Raw genomic sequence first — 15872 nt, forward strand, 5'->3', positions numbered from 1 at the left:
ACTGAACTCCTTGGGGGAGAACTGTGTGTCTCCTGTTCTGTTTTACCCGCATTCTGCCATAAATTTCATGTTACAGCAGTCTCAGATGATGACTCAGCACATGTTCATTTTAAGAACACTTTCACAGCAGATTTGACAAAATGCAAAGAAGATACAAATGTGAAATTTCTAAGGATAGATACAGCACTCGACCCAAGGTTTAAGAATCTGAAGTGCCTTCCAAAATCTGAGAGGGACGAGGTGTGGAGCGTGCTTTCAGAACTCTAAAAAGAGCAACACTCCAATGCGGAAACGACAGAACCCGAACCACCAAAAAAGAAAATCAACCTTCTGTTGGTGGCGTCTGACTCAGATGATGAACATGAACATGCATCAGTCCACTCCGTGTTGGACTGTTATCGAGCGGAACCCGTCATCAGCATGGACGCATGTATCCTGGAATGGTGACTGAAGCATGAAGGGACATATGAAGCTTTAGCATATCTGGTACATAAATACCTTGCAACACCGGCTACAACAGTTCCATAAGAACACCTGTTCTCACTTTCAGGTGATATTGTAAACACGAAGCTGGCAGCATCATCTCCTGCAAATTGGAACAAAGTTTGTCTGTCTGAGTGACTGACTGAAGTAGGACTGAGTGGACTTCTAGGTTCTAAAGTTTTACACTGTTTTATTTTTGAATGCAGTTATTTTTTGTACATAATTCTACATTTGTAAGTTCAACTTTCATTAAAAAGAGATTGCACTACAGTACTTGTATGAGCTGAATTGAAATATACTATTTCTTTTGTTTTTTACAGTGCAAATATTTGTAATCAAAAACAAATATAAAGTGAGCACTGTAAACTTTGTATTCTGTGTTGTAACTGAAATCAATATATTTGAAAATGTAGAAAACATCAAAAAATATTTAAATAGTATTCTATTATTGTTTAATCACGCAACTGATTTTTTTAATCACGTGACAGCCCTACTAAATATCTAAGAACTACAAGTTGTAGCATCTGGGATCCTCCCTTTACCGCCACCTACAGAAAGTTGTCAGAGCATGGAACTAACAGAGAGAAGATCCGATCATCTGGACAGTCAGAGGCACTATGTAGGAATTAAGAGTAATTAGGAATGAAAGGTCTTTGTGAAAAGAAAGCCACAGTTGTGCGGTGCCAAAAGGCTAGTTATGACTAATTTATTTTTTTAGAAAGCTTCTTAGCTAAAAATAAATTGAATTTCACTGTGCTAAACCTGGAAACTCTTTGTCAAGGTTCCTTCCACATTCTGAACTCTAGGGTACAGATGTGGGGACCTGCATGAAAGACCCCCTAAGCTTATTCTTACAAGCTTAGCTTAAAAACTTCCTCAAGGTATAAACTTTGCCTTGTCCTTGAACCCTATGCTGCCACCACCAAGCGCATTAAACAAAGAACAGGGAAAGAGACCACTTGGAGACATCTTCCCGCAAAATATCCCCCCAAGCCCAAAACCCCCTTTCCTGGGGAAGGCTTGATAAAAATCCTCACCAATTTGTACAGGTGAACACAGACCCAAACCCTTGGATCTTAAGAACAATGAAAAATCAATCAGGTTCTTAAAACAAGAATTTTAATTAAAGAAAAGGTAAAAGAGTCACCTCTGTAAAATCAGGATGGTAAATACCTTACAGGGTAGTCAGCTTCAAACACAGAGAATCCCTCTAGGCAAAACCTTAAGTTACAAAAAGACACAAAAACAGGAATATACATTCCATTCAGCACAGCTTATTTTACCAGCCATTAGACAAAAGGAAATCTAACGCATTTCTGGCTAGATTACTTACTAACTAACAGAAGTTCTGAGACTGCATTCCTGATCTGTTCCCGGCAAAAACATCAAGCAGCCAGAGGAACCCTTTGTTCCCCCCCGCCCCACTCCCAATTTGAAAGTATCTTGTCTCCTCATTGGTCATTTTGGTCAGGTGCCAGCAAGGTCATCTTAGCTTCTTAACCCTTTACAAGTGAAAGGGTTTTGCCTCTGGCCAGGAGGGATTTTTATAGCACTGTATACAGAAAGGTGGTTACCCTTCCCTTTATTGTTATGACACTCTTAAATATGAATCTGCCTCCAGTCTGGGTCTATTACATGAAGATCCAGTGGCAAAGTGGACTTTACTGTATCAAATCAAGCACTGATTCATATGAGGAAACCACATGCAGGTCCCCTCTAGAAGAGAGCACACAGCTAAAGGTGTGTCTACATTGCAACTGAGATTGCGGCTCTCAGGGTGGGAAGACAGAACCCGACTGAGGCGCAAGCGAACATGCTAAAATGAGCAATGTGGATGTGGCAGGGTGGGCTCTCAAGCCCAACCAACTGCCGGGATCGGAGCTCAAGTGAGCTAGCCAGAGTCTCCACTGGAACCACGAGGCCCACACTATTTTTAGCGCACTGGCTCAAGCCCTACTGGTGCAAGTCTGTCCATCTGGGCTGGGAGAGTCACCCCTAGCTGCCACGCAAACATCCCCTAAGGGTACACCAACTTTGCATTCAAACCTTGTTTGGATTCAGCACTTGTACCCACCATTCAATTGCTGTAGTGCTGGTAGTCACTGGGGAAACCCACTTTCTGTGGCTTGCTACCCAGGAAGAAACCTCTCTCTGTAATGGAAGTGTCTAGCTACGAGCAGCACCCGTTTCCATTGGGCTCTGTAATATTCCATGCCATGTTAGACCCCCACCTCCGTTCCAGGGGACGGTCACCTCCAGCGCAGCTAACCGGGTGGAGAAGTGTGAAGAAACGCAGAGACCCACAAGGTCCAGCTCCTGCTTTCCTAAGGTTTGCCTAGACAACTACAGGGCATGTCACCCACACCCAGTGCCCGGCTCTCCCCGGCCGCAAGGGACTGGAGGCTATACACGCCTCTGGTTCCAACTGCAAGCGGGCCCTGCCCGAACCCATCCTGCCTCCCCACCTCCCTGCAAGCCCTTCCAGAGCAGGGACAAGGGGGCCACACCCCCACCTCCCCCCGGGACACGCCTCCTACAGCTCCCGTCTGCCCCGCGGGGATGAGGGGGCACAAGCGCCCAACCACCCCGCCCAGACCCCCGGGGTCCCCTGCCCATCACCTCCCTCTCGCATGATGCGGTCACCGGAGAGCCACCGGCACCGTGCAAAGGGCTCCCACTGCCGGGGCCCGGCACACGCCCCGACACCGGTGTCCAAAGCGCCTGCCCGGGGGGGACCCCTGAAAATCCTCCCCACAGCCCGCTGCCGCCCCCCCCGTGCACAGCACCCCGGGCCCCCCACTGTGCACAGCGCCCCGGGCTCCCCCGCACCTCCCCCCGTGCACAGCGCCCCGGGCTCCCCACGTGCACAGCGCTCCGGGCTCCCCCGCACCTCCCCCCGTGCACAGCGCCCCGGGCTCCCCACTGTGCACAGCGCCCCCCGCGCACAGCGCCCCGGGCTCCCCACTGTGCACAGAGCCCCCCGCACCTCCGCCCGTGCACAGCGCCCCCCGCTGTGCACAGCGGCCCGGGCTCCCCCGCACCTCCCCCCGTGCACAGCGGCCCGGGCTCCCCCGCACCTCCCCCCGTGCACAGCGGCCCGGGCTCCCCACTGTGCACAGCGCCCCCCGCCCCCCGGGCTCCCCCGCACCTCCCCCCCGTGCACAACGCCCCCCACCCCCCACTGTGCACAGCGCCCCGGGCTCCCCCCGTGCACAGCTCCCAGCGCCCCGGACTCCCCCCCGTGCACAGCGCCCCCCACCCCCCCGTACCTCCCCCCGTGCACAGCTCCCAGCACCCCGGACTCCCCCCCGTGCACAGCGCCCCCCGCACCTCCAGCCATACACAGCGCCCCGGGCTCCCCTCCGTGCACAGCGCCCCCCGCCCCCCCGTACCTCCCCCCGTGCACAGCTCCCAGCGCCCCGGACTCCCCCCCGTGCACAGCGCCCCCCGCCCCCCACTGTGCACAACGCCCCTGACTCCCCCCCGTGCACAGCGCCCCCCGCCCCCCCGTACCTCCCCCCGTGCACAGCTCCCAGCACCCCGGACTCCCCCCCGTGCACAGCGCCCCCCGCACCTCCAGCCATACACAGCGCCCCGGGCTCCCCCCCGTGCACAGCGCCCCCGAGGTCCCTACGCCCCCCACTCACTACAGCGCAGCGCCTGGGCCCGGTCTCCGCGCCCGCTCGCAGCGCCAGCACCGCGCAGACTCCGAGCCTGGGGCCGCGGGCAGCGAACCTACCGCCACGTGAGATGGGCGGGGCGGGGGGCGCGCTCAACTGGGGGGCGGGGCTTCCCCATGGGGGGCGGGGCTTCGGCTTCCCTCGCCTGCCCCCAGCCGAGCTCGGCCGGCGCCCCCTGCCGTCCCCCTGCGCAGGGTGCACCACCCCGAACCCAGCGCTGCCCCACAGGCTCCCCCACCCCATCTCAGCCCTGCCTCTCCCCACGGCTCCCCCCACCCCATCTCAGCCCTGCCTCTCCCCACGGCACCCCCCACCCCCACCCCACAGCGCCCCATGGGCTCCCCCCACCCCCATCTCAGCCCTGCCTCGCCCCACGGCTCCCTCCACCCCCATCCCACAGCGCCCCACGGGCTCCCCCCACCCCATCTCAGCCCTGCCTCTCCCCACGGCTCCCCCCACCCCTATCTCAGCCCTGCCTCTCCCCACGGCACCCCCCACCCCCACCCCACAGCGCCCCATGGGCTCCCCCCACCCCCATCTCAGCCCTGCCTCACCCCACGGCTCCCTCCACCCCCATCCCACAGCACCCCACGAGCTCCCCCCACCCCATCTCAGCCCTGCCTCTCCCCACGGCTCCCCACAGCGCCCCACGGGCTCCGCCGACCCCATCTCAGCCCTGCCTCGCCCCACGGCTCCCCCCACCCCCATCCCACAGCGCCCCACGGGCTCCCCCCACCCCCATCTCAGCCCTGCCTCTCCCCACGGCTCCCCCCACCCCCACCCCACAGCACCCCACGGGCTCCCCCCACCCCATCTCAGCCCTGCCTCTCCCCACAGCTCCTCCCACCCCCATCCCACAGCGCCCCACGGGCTCCCCACACCCCATCTCAGCCCTGCCTCGCCCCAAGGCTCCCCCCACCCCCATCTCAGCCCCACAGGCTCCCCTGACCCCATCTCAGCCCTGCCTCACTCCAAGGCTCCCTCCATCCCCATCTCAGTACACCAGGGACTCCCCCCCATTCCAGCTCTGCAGCACCCCAAGAGCTCCCCCATCCCCATTTCAGCCCTGCCCTGCAGTACCCCAGGGGCTTCCCTACTGCCCTGCAGCACTACAGGACTTCCCTGCTTCCCTCCCCTCTCTGCCCCCACATCAGACCCACACTGATTACAAATACTGGTCTCCCCGCTCAGCTCCTTGCTGTAGCTTTATCCACACCCCCTTCCCCTGTCTCACTGGCTGGGGCCTGTGCTGCAATGTTACAGGCCTTACCCTGCTCAGTTATAGAGTTTAGCTTCACTGGTTTATTGAAAATCTAGATTCAGGTGAAGTAAGATCAACATGCCAGCACTCCCTCCTCTTTTCTGTAATTCAGTATACCTTGCTGTAGCTTTTAAAGTGAGATAAGCAAAGGCCATTGGCACTGGAGAACTAGGAACAGGTTGTTCTGAGCTTTATTTAATTTATTAAGAACTCCTTTAGCTGATTCTGCTCAGAAAAGTGCTTCCTGCTTTTCCAAACAAACCCAGGCTTTTCTAGTTGGTCCTTGTGCTTAGAGAGAGCAGTGTTCTGAGAGTTCAGCCTGACAACTTGTTCATTAGTGGATCGCAGATGTGGTCCCTAGAATTTCTTCTTCCCTGTGTAGTAAACTTTTTTCTAAATGTGCACTATTTTAATTAAGGGATGGCTGGCTGATTAAAAAGCAGAGAACTAAAGTTCCTTACCCATCATTAATAATACCTGAGATGATTAGATTTTTATTGAAACCACCATTTTTTTGTGTAGATTGCAAACTTGTCTTTAAAAAAAAGAAAAGCAGGATGCATGCCGATGGGGCACTATATAAATAAATATCTAATTTACTGTCCCACCATTGATACTGGGGGTAGGGCACTACTCTTCCTACTGCATTCATCTTGGACACTAAAAATTGATGTCAGTTTCACCTTCTGGATCTGATGGTCTAATAGCTCAGTGTAATGTTTGGGTTGCAAGCACCCTGGGGGAAATCTAAACCACCAAAAAACATTTCATGGAAACATTTTTGGTAATTAGATTTTGTAAGAGCTCTTATATCAGCTACATTTTAGAGCTAAATTACCTTCCAATGTCCATTTAAAGTATTGAACATAGCGTGACACGTTCGTGCAGTTTTACTCCTGTGAAAGCTATTCTGGTTTAGTCAGCTTGCTCTCTCTATGCAGCTGGATACATTTGATTATATCATTTCTCCTTCAAATTGGTAAACCTTAAGACCAAGTCTGCAGAAGATATGTACAGCAGTGCTCAACCCGCCCCATTTTCTGAATCCTCTACATTGGCAGTTTGTAGAGAGAGCTAAAGGCAGATCCCACAGCTCCAGTTTTGATTTACCAGTATGGGTTTTGATGTTTATAAGCCAACAGAAATGGCGATGAAGCAATTCAGCGTACAGCCCTAGGCACATTCGTCTTGCTTAAGGTCTCTACCACATAGCGTTCTCTGTATTTTAGGAGTGCCATAATAAATATATTGCGCATGCAGGAAAGATTAGATTAAGCCCGTGTCTATAATCCTGTAATTCCATCCTGCTGATCAGAGTCTGACACTCATTTTCTGGCCGTAAAATGGAAAGCTGTAAAATGGAATTGCCCAAGAATTGACGTCTACCACCCCACCCATGGCATTAAAAAAAATATATCCACCTCAGTAACTGGCCTGTGTACTAACCCAAACACTAACCCAGGTATGACACTTCTTGGAATACCCAGAAGTGTGAGTCACCGTGTTACCACCTGCCTTCAACATGAGGGAGGCGGGCCTGTACCAGCTGGTTGTTAGCTCCCTAATTCAACCAGCCCATCCACCTCTTCAAACACTCTCCTCTGGGCTATGCCATCCCTGCCTTGCAGCTTGACAATAGATGCGCCCCAGCTCTCAAGTCCCTTCAAAAAGAATCCCGCTGTGGTGTCCAACTCCTGATCACTGGATACCCACAGAAATCCCACGTCCTCTTGTTCCCAAAGAAGCAGTCCCCCGCAGTTTACCAGTTTTACCTTAGCCCACCACTCCTGTATCGCGCACAGCGCCCAAGTTCAATGATAGTAAAACAAAACAAAATTTATTTAAGAAAGAGCAGAGATTCAAATCAGAACAAGCGTGAGTGACGGAAACAAATCGTTACATTCCAAACAAAGTAATTCAATGCAAATTAGGGCCTACACTTAATAATAGTTACCTTTCTGAGCTAATAAAGTGGATTCTCACCCCCAAAATTCAATCTTTTGCAGCACCTGGTAACCCCAAGGAGCCAGGACACCAGTTGTTCATGAAGCACCCCACCCATCAGGTACCTCCTCAATGAATGAATGCAGAGTGTCTTTCTCCATGCTGTGATATACTGAATCAGTCTCATGTCTTTATTCATGGATCAGGCGCTCCCCTCGCTGTCCTGTCTCTCCGTTTCACTTCCAAGTGGTTTCAACATCTATAGTTTTTCTTCGCTGGTTTTCCACTGACTGTTCTGGGTGGGTGCAAAGGTGGACAACTGAGCAAAACATTATATTATTGGCTAATCAGGGAGGGGCTGGCGCCGAGACATACAATTCCCTGATGACTCCAAACCATAAGGGCATAATTTTCACTGTAGTTACATTATTCCTTAAATATTACCCATACACACATCTCACAATGATTATGAGTATTGCTAAGTTACAAGCTTTCAGTAGTGACCTCACATGCTACCCTTTATGGATGACTACCACAAAAGCTGTGTATTAGGTGTCAGGAGTTTGTCAGGTCTGAGACAGGCATTGTTTTAAAGAACAGCAAGGTCTTTGCCAGTTGACACCAATGGATTCTACAAATATACACAGTAGAACTTCAATTTTATGTGCAAACAGGTAAGTGAACCATTTTTCCAGAGGAGAGATCACCTAACAAAAGTGATGTGCATGAAGAAGAAGTCGACACCTCTTTACATTCCAATGCGTTCACTGCATTGGAAATCACTTTGCAGTGGGCTGAAGGAAGGACAAGAAGAAAGTGATGCAATGCAACATATGCACCGCAACTACTGTCATTCCGAGATATTCAACTGTATGAACTCCTCACTCTGCAATTAGTTCATAAAATAGGGGTTCTTATGGTAGTAAGAAACACTCCCCGCCCAGAGGAGCTTATAATCTAACTAGAGGAGACAAAGGGTGAGGGGAAACCGAGGCACAAAGGTGAAGCACCTTTCTTGCTCATGGTGTTACAGCAGGTTATCGAGAGAACAAGAATAGGATCCACATCTCCAGCACCCCGAGTCAGCTGTCCATTGACTGCACTGCCTTTCTAAATTGTAAGTCAACGACCTTCCCCGAGTCTCTCTGCGTCTTATCTGTGTCTGTCTTTTACAGGTGCTCTCTTTAATTTATTCTGTGCAGGACCAGCTCCTAACAAATAATACATTGCACAAATCTTTTCCATCTACGTGGCACATACACATTGCAGAATTTTCCAGTGTGGGAGAAAAAAACAGCAATATGGATTTAATGTTTACGTTCAGCTGCCATGTGATGTGTGATAGGAAACAGGGCCAACTTGGCACTTTTGCCCACGACTAAAAAAAATATCATCCAAGATAAGATGCATGTGGGGAACAAATGTGTTATCTAGGCTTGAGCCCTTAGGAGACAAGAACAAAAGCGACTAAAGGAAACAAAGGGGACCCTCAGAAATATATAGAAATGACAAAGATCTCTCCCTCCATAATCACACGAAATTAAATCTCAGTCTCATTCATTCAAGTGGTTTCCTGAGCTCTTAAATCAAGCCTCTCAACCACCCAGCGCACTCTAGAGCTTCACTTGACCTCAGTCCCACCCTAATTTGTTTTAAATTAGCACCAGCAGGAATGGAATTGAGCAGCCCAGCTCTAAAGAACAGAGATTTTGCTCCTACATCATGGATTAAGTGAGCCTAAGAGAGACAGATAAGATGAAGACATTGCAACGTAGCCCTAATACCTTATGAACTGGAGTTGGGTAAATCACCTGAGGCAAGTAAACAGGCTGATGCAAGAGAAAGCTTCGTGCATAACTAGGGTATTAAGGGGAAAGGATCAGATTGAAAGGTCACACTGAGTCACTAGGAAAGGGTGTGTTTGCAGTGGGGAGAGGTGCAAACTTGCCCAACCATGAGCGGTCAAGACTGTCTCCACTCCCTGGACTATGGGCGGTGGTGCAGGAAAGTGATGCAGAAAAGATGAGAGGTTGGGGATGGGGGAAGGAGAGGCCAGGCAACCCACAAAGAAAAGTTATATGGAGAGGAGGAGGAGGAGGAAAGAGGGGAAGGCCAGAAGAAGAGAAAGATCAGGCGGAGATGAATTTAGAAAGAAAATCTAAACCAGATTGTCCTGTCTAGCTTGGGAGAAATAGGGGAGAACACTGGACCACAGGCTTAGTGTGATCAGAGCAGGGAGCTGGGCCCAGCCCCATGGGACAGAAGCCACTGCTGCAGGATGAGCGTGGGGTGGGCTTGTTCTCCAAAAGACACCCACCCACAGGGCCTCCCCTTCGTGGTTTTCACCCTTGGTTTCATGCTGCTTGTGAGCATTCTTAAACTTGTCTCCACAGTAATATTTTTGGAACGGGGGGGGCTCAGTTCCAGATTTTGCCCCAAGCCTGCCAAAACCTCTGGGCAACCTTGGAGAACACACACGTGCAGAGCACCTAGAAATGGTAAAAATACAACACTGATAGCAGCAGATGTCCATGTAGCTTGATTCATTATCAGTCAGGAGGCAGGTTGGTTGGGGAGAAGGCGCAGCTTGAGCACCCTGCTCCGTCGGAGTCTGCTTAGGCTCCTAGAAATATTTAGTTTACACGCTGCATGCTCAGACACTTATTGCAATCTAGTGTTTTGTAACACGTTAGCTAATGGTATAATAAGCAACACGCTCAATACACAGGCACGGGCAGAGTCCTGATTGCATTGTCTCATAAGCCTCATCCCAAGTAGTGTGCTCTCTCGTAGGCGGAAAGCTCTAGGTCCCTGTGGCACGGCTTCCTGCACAAGACCAGCATGCTATGCTCCCAGAAGCACTGAATTCATGCTGTGGGCCTCGGTCTTGGAGCGCCTGTTGTTGCAGCTGGAGCACAGGGAGTCTGCAAAAGCCAGTTGTTGAGGATATTGACCTTTGTCAGGGTCGATTCTGGAATGACATTCAGCAAGGTGGCTCTGAAATCGGGGCTTTGAGACAGACCGGAGGAGCCTGGGGAACAGCACAGCTGCCATGTGGGTCAACTCGAGCTCAGAAGCCAACTCAAGATCCCTGTCTACCCTGCCCCACAAAGAACCTGAAGGTTATTGCTGCCAGAAGGGAGCTGGCTGTCCTGATCTCAGAGCACCCCCTGCTGGTTTATCTGTGCAATTATTGTAACAGCTGCCTCTGGAAGTGTTCCAAGGCCAACTCCTTACTCCGTTACACAGGATTAAATTTGAACTAACTACATTAACATCAATGAATTCACTTTGGATTTACACAAGTGTAACAAAAAGGCAGTTGGTCCTCACGCCCTAGTAGAGCCATTGGCAGGCCAGAGAACAAGGGCTTTTTATCTTATAATTTACATTTATGTTTTTCAACTGGCTTTTTAATGCCAGGGGGTAGACAATAGGCAGCCTGAGGGCCAAGTCCGGACCACCCAGATGCTTTTGAATGGACCCCAAAATCTTATTTACTTATCATTATTGTTTTTTTAATCATTATTTTCTCTGGAGTCTGTACCTCGAGTATACCTTGACCAATAAATTTGGGCCTTGACAAAAAAATAATTGACTACCCCTGCCTCAGAGAGTTAATTATTGGGTTGAAATGCCACGAGATCTGATTTTCTCATTGTACTTTAGTCCCTGCATGGTGGAAATACCCTGGGAAGATCATATTTCATATTATTTTGTCCCTGAGGCAAAACAAAAAGCCCACAAAAACCAAATACAGTAGAACCCAGTGATGCTGAAACTAGGGATGCTGCTGCACCCCCTGGCTTGAAGTACTAATAAACAACAAATACATGGTTTCCATCATCAGCACCCCCACCCTAAAAATTGTTCCAGTACCCCTGGTAGAACCCAAGAGCAGTGGAAGCGCCCTAAACGTTGGGGGGGCCCCCACAGGCACTTGAACCGTGGCCGTGTCCCCTGCGCTGCACCACCCCCACGGCCTCACCCCCACACTGCCCCTTCGCCCCTGCCCCGCTCGCGTGCCGCCTCTCCCCCCCACGACTCTGCCCCCGCTTGCTCCCCTCCACCCACTCCCCCTTGGTGCTTGCCCTTATGGCCCATAAAAAGTAGGAGGGCTTAGGAAGCCATGGCCCCTTCTCTCCCCCACGCCCCATTCCGGCATCTCTCGTAGAACCCCATTTATCTGACCCCTCCATTATCTGAACAAACAGCACACAGGGCTGATCCCCTGATCCCAGAAGGGAATGATCTGTGACCGCTAGATGGCCCATTCTCCAGATTATCTGAATTTTTGATTATCCAATCTGGCCCAGGGTCCCAGTTACATCAGATAAACGGGGTTCTGGTGTACACAGATAGAAGCAGATTTATGGGGATTTTCTGAACAGTGAGAACACGCAGCCCTAAGGCCTGATTCTGTTATAGAGAGGGATTCTTGGTCATGCTCAGAAAAGGGACAGACTCCCAAGGAATGCAATACTGCAGGTCAGGCTTGAAGTGCAAAAGCACATCTGTTCAGGGGAGCCCAGAACTGCACTATCAGGGGGTGCCGTCAGTCAGGATTACGGCGCACTGACAAAGCTGTAGGGGAGGGACATGTCTGCAGGAGCAGGGGGACGGTCCTGCAGGTTCGAACGGCAGCGCATCAGCAGAGCTGCATGGAGGGCCCGTGACTGGATTAACAGGGGTTGCTGTAGGTCAGGGATGAGACGTCAGCAGAGCTGTGTGGGGAGCCCCAGGCTGGAATGGCAAAGGTCTGAGAATTGGGGCTGAGCGGTGTAGGGAGAACTCGTACCACACCTGTTTGCACTGTATTGGATTACAGACAGCCCTAGCAGTGCCTCATTTTCACAACCACGTTCACACACAATTGCCTTTACATTTCTCAAGGAACGAGACCCTTTTCGAGGCACAGTTGATCCTGGGAACTGTGACCTGTTTCCACTTGTATCTCCAAGGAGAAGTTGAGCGCAAGTTGCGTTCTGCCAAAGAGGATGACGACACGTAACTGAGGCAGTTTCTCTTTCAGACGCCCCTTCTTCTGCCTCCACTCTGCCAGCCTCTCCACCTCTTCCACTAGGTCTAGTTTGCTTCCAGGGAACGCTCTGTCTCAGGAGCTGGATCAAGAGCTTTGCTTGGGCTTGTGTGTCTCTGGGTTGAAAGCATCCCTCAGGCTACAAGTGGCTTTTCTTCCCCCATTGCTAACGCAGAGGAAAGACGCTAACAACCCTTGGGGCAGAGCAATGAAAAAACATGAAGTTCACGGACCTCGATTCCTTGTCTTTAAAGCTCTTCATGAGCCCTCGTGGAAGTCATTGAAACCCAGGAGGGGAACAGCTCAGTGAGCGCCATCCCCCAAGGGGTAGCAAATCCTCAGGCTTTACTGTCATTTTCATGGAGGTTTTTTTTAAAACGTTCCCCCCATTTTCTAACCTGCTCTTGTGGATTCTGGTGCTTTCACAGCCCAGATCTGCTGTGCTTACATCCAGAACCAACCCACTGCAAAACCTAGGGGGCTTTTTGCACTGCGTGGACGAAACCTCCCCACGGCCCTTAAAACAGGTCGGAGAAGACATGTCATGCCTCAGAGCAGGAACAAATTCCCCATTTTGAGTCTTGTTCCGGTAAAAATCTCTGGGAGAGGAAATGCTGCCGCTGTCTGTGTCTGCCCTAGGTACCTGCATCACTCACCATGGCCAGAATTCTGGGTAGCTCTAGGCTAACCAGATAGCAAGTGTCAAAAATTGGGACAGGAGGTGGGGGGCATAATAGGTGCCTATGTGAGAAAGACCCAAAAATCAGGACTGTCCCTATAAAATTGGGACATCTGGTCAACCTAGCTAGCTCACACTGAGACTTATAAATGGTGTATTCAGAAGACAAAGAGCCCCACTCCTGCCAGCCTGACTCAGCTGCTCCAGCTGATGCCTCTGGGTCTGCTCCATGAAGAAGAGGTCCAGGCTCAGTCTCAGAGTTCATAGATCCCAATGCCAGAAGGGACCATTCCGATCATCCACCCTGACCCCCTGTGTAGCACAGGCCAGAGATGTCCCCAAAACAATTCCCAAAGCAGACCTTTTAGAAATCTCATCCCATCTTTATTTAAAAATGGTCAGTGATGGAGAATCCACCACAACCCTTGATAAATCGTTGCAATGGTTAATTACCCTCACTGGTAAAAAATTACACCTCATTTCCAGTCTGAATTTGTCTCACTTCAATTTCCAGCCATTGGAGGGTGTTAGACCTTTCTCTGCTAGATTGAAGACCCCATTATTAAATACTTGTTCCCCATGCTGATACTTAAAGACTGATCAAATCACCCCTTACTCTTCTCTGTGTGAGGCTCAATGAGCTCAACAATTTTAGGTTATCACTAGAAGGCATGTTTTCTAATCCTTTAATTCCAGTGGCTCGTCTTTGAACCCTCTCCAATCAATCAACATCCTTCTTGAATTGTGGGCTTCAGAAAGCAACAAAGAATTTGCATGACAGAGATGAGACAAACAGAAAGAACCAGCCCAAACAATGCAGCTGGCTGCCCATAGAGGTCTAATGCTTTGGGAGGAAACAGTTGAGAAACAGTAAAAGCAGGCACTAAGCCAATGTGGAATGCTTTTGTGTTGATAGCAATCACCTTCTCACAGAAAAAGCTGAACACTTTGGTCCCTCCTGATAGCTACCACATTTACAACTGTACACACGAGGGAACCTTTTTCTTTCATGATAATGGCCAGTAATAAATCACATCTCCAAGAGCTTTTATACCTTTGACAGACAGAAAAAAAAACATACATCACAGAAATGTAGGCCTGGAAAGGACCTGGAGGGGTTGCCAGGTCTGACCAAAGGAACCCGTCTGTTCTGGAAGTTCATGCCTGGACCAAAGCCATATTCTCCATTCTTGGGCAGCTGGCTCAGGGGGGCAGGCTGTGCGTGTCTGTCTGTAGCTCCCCCAGCACCATCCCCAACCTCTGAGCAGTGTGAGCTGGTCCATCCTCTCAAAGTAGCAGCAAATCAGATGTCTAGTGAGGATCACTAGTCCATTCCTCGTGGCAAGGAAGGAGAAGGGAGGGGCACAGCAAGGAATGGCTCATTTTGGTGTCACAAGTGGCTGGTGTTTGGGAGATACCACCACTTACTTCTATTACTCAATTGGAGAGGCTGCAGGCCCAGGGCACGTTCAGGTCCCCCTGAGGGGGTCTCTCTAGAAGGAGGCCAGTTAAAATCAAAGAACCGCTTGATGAAATCTGGAATATCTGCACTAGCCCCTGTGAGAAGTGCCTCCTTTCAGCAATTCACATAGATGGAACTTCGTCCCACCCCCTTCACTCCCCACCCCACCTTGGGGGTTTATCATACTTTCTGGGGCTGGGAGAGCAGGAGCCACATTGCAGCCTAGACTTTGCAACCATTCAGAAAACATTTCAGGGGTGGAGAACTGATTGGTCATGGCCAGGACTCATCCTGGCTAAATATCCGGAACAGCACTGCCCAGGACAGGATGTGGGGGATGGCATTGGGAGTGTACACCATTCACTATTTCCGACGGACTTCCATGGTGGCCCCAGACACCAAGAGAAAGGCACAACTCTAGAGGAGAGAATCTGAACTCATGGCCCTTCTATTCAAGGGCAGTGCTTGTTTCTCTAAGATACCATGTGAATACACTAATCAGTGAGTCAGTCACCAAGGACTATGAGAAAACAACAGTTTTCAGAGGAGAACTATCTAAACAGAGGTGCTAAACTTCTTAGAGTGCCATAATTTGAAATACTTCCAAACTGGTCGATCAGTAGGTGATTGCAGGGGCAGTTCACGACAATTTCATGAGGGCCAGAGGATCAGATTTTCCGTAGCTCTGCACCAAAAATAGTTTAAGAATCAGAAAATGTAATGAGCAACTCATTGTTGGGAGACTGTATTGAAGTCACCCCTTGACCAAATGACCCAACATTTCTGCCACAAACTCTGTCCTGCCCTTGTTGTTGCATACCAGTTTTCAAGACAATTTCCCCTGTGCACATTGATTTTAGAGCCATTTGAAAATTAAACACAGTTCCTTATTGGGCACCCTGTAGCTGAGGAACCCCTGGATCAAATGACCCCAGACTTGCATCACTTTTAGCTATGCTAGAGTGCTTTGAAGGATCGTCCGTTAAACCAGAAGCTTTGCTCTTGTGGCAAAACTCCCCAAAGAAGGCCCTGCAGAGTGTAACCTGTGTGCACAACATGCGCTCAGAAAGCTGCCCCAGGCAGGACTTGAACTGTATATGAGCGTCGCTCAGGTTCAAGGGCCACAGCCTGGCACCTTAAGCCACCCATTTACTCTGACCTCAAGCTACCTGCCAACATTCTGGCTTGCGGCGGAGCTCCTGTCCCGCTGCAGACGAGCAAAATGATTCATACGTCAGCTTAGCCCCATTGGAGATTCCACTTTTGTCCTGAATAACTTTGAAAATGTTGCTTCCCCAAAAGAGCGGTAGGGTCTGGAAACCAGC

At 50.5% G+C, this 15872-nt stretch overlaps 1 protein-coding gene across 4 annotated transcripts in view; it reads right to left on the reverse strand.

Annotated features, from left to right (window-relative positions):
- The window catches only part of KIAA0513 (KIAA0513 ortholog), a 90465-nt gene extending 86263 nt beyond the window's left edge, over positions 1–4202 (reverse strand). For 3 of the 4 annotated variants that reach the window (XM_074968881.1, XM_074968882.1, XM_074968879.1), the window contains exon 1: positions 4131–4187. The gene's annotated coding sequence lies outside the window, so the exon portion shown is untranslated. Of the gene's footprint in view, positions 1–4130 lie in introns of all 4 variants that reach the window. The other variant, XM_074968880.1, reaches the window with a different exon arrangement.
- Between the last annotated feature and the right edge of the window lie 11670 nt (positions 4203–15872).

The sequence above is a fragment of the Natator depressus genome, chromosome 12, assembly GCF_965152275.1.
Source record: "Natator depressus isolate rNatDep1 chromosome 12, rNatDep2.hap1, whole genome shotgun sequence".
Classification (NCBI taxonomy): domain Eukaryota; kingdom Metazoa; phylum Chordata; order Testudines; family Cheloniidae; genus Natator; species Natator depressus.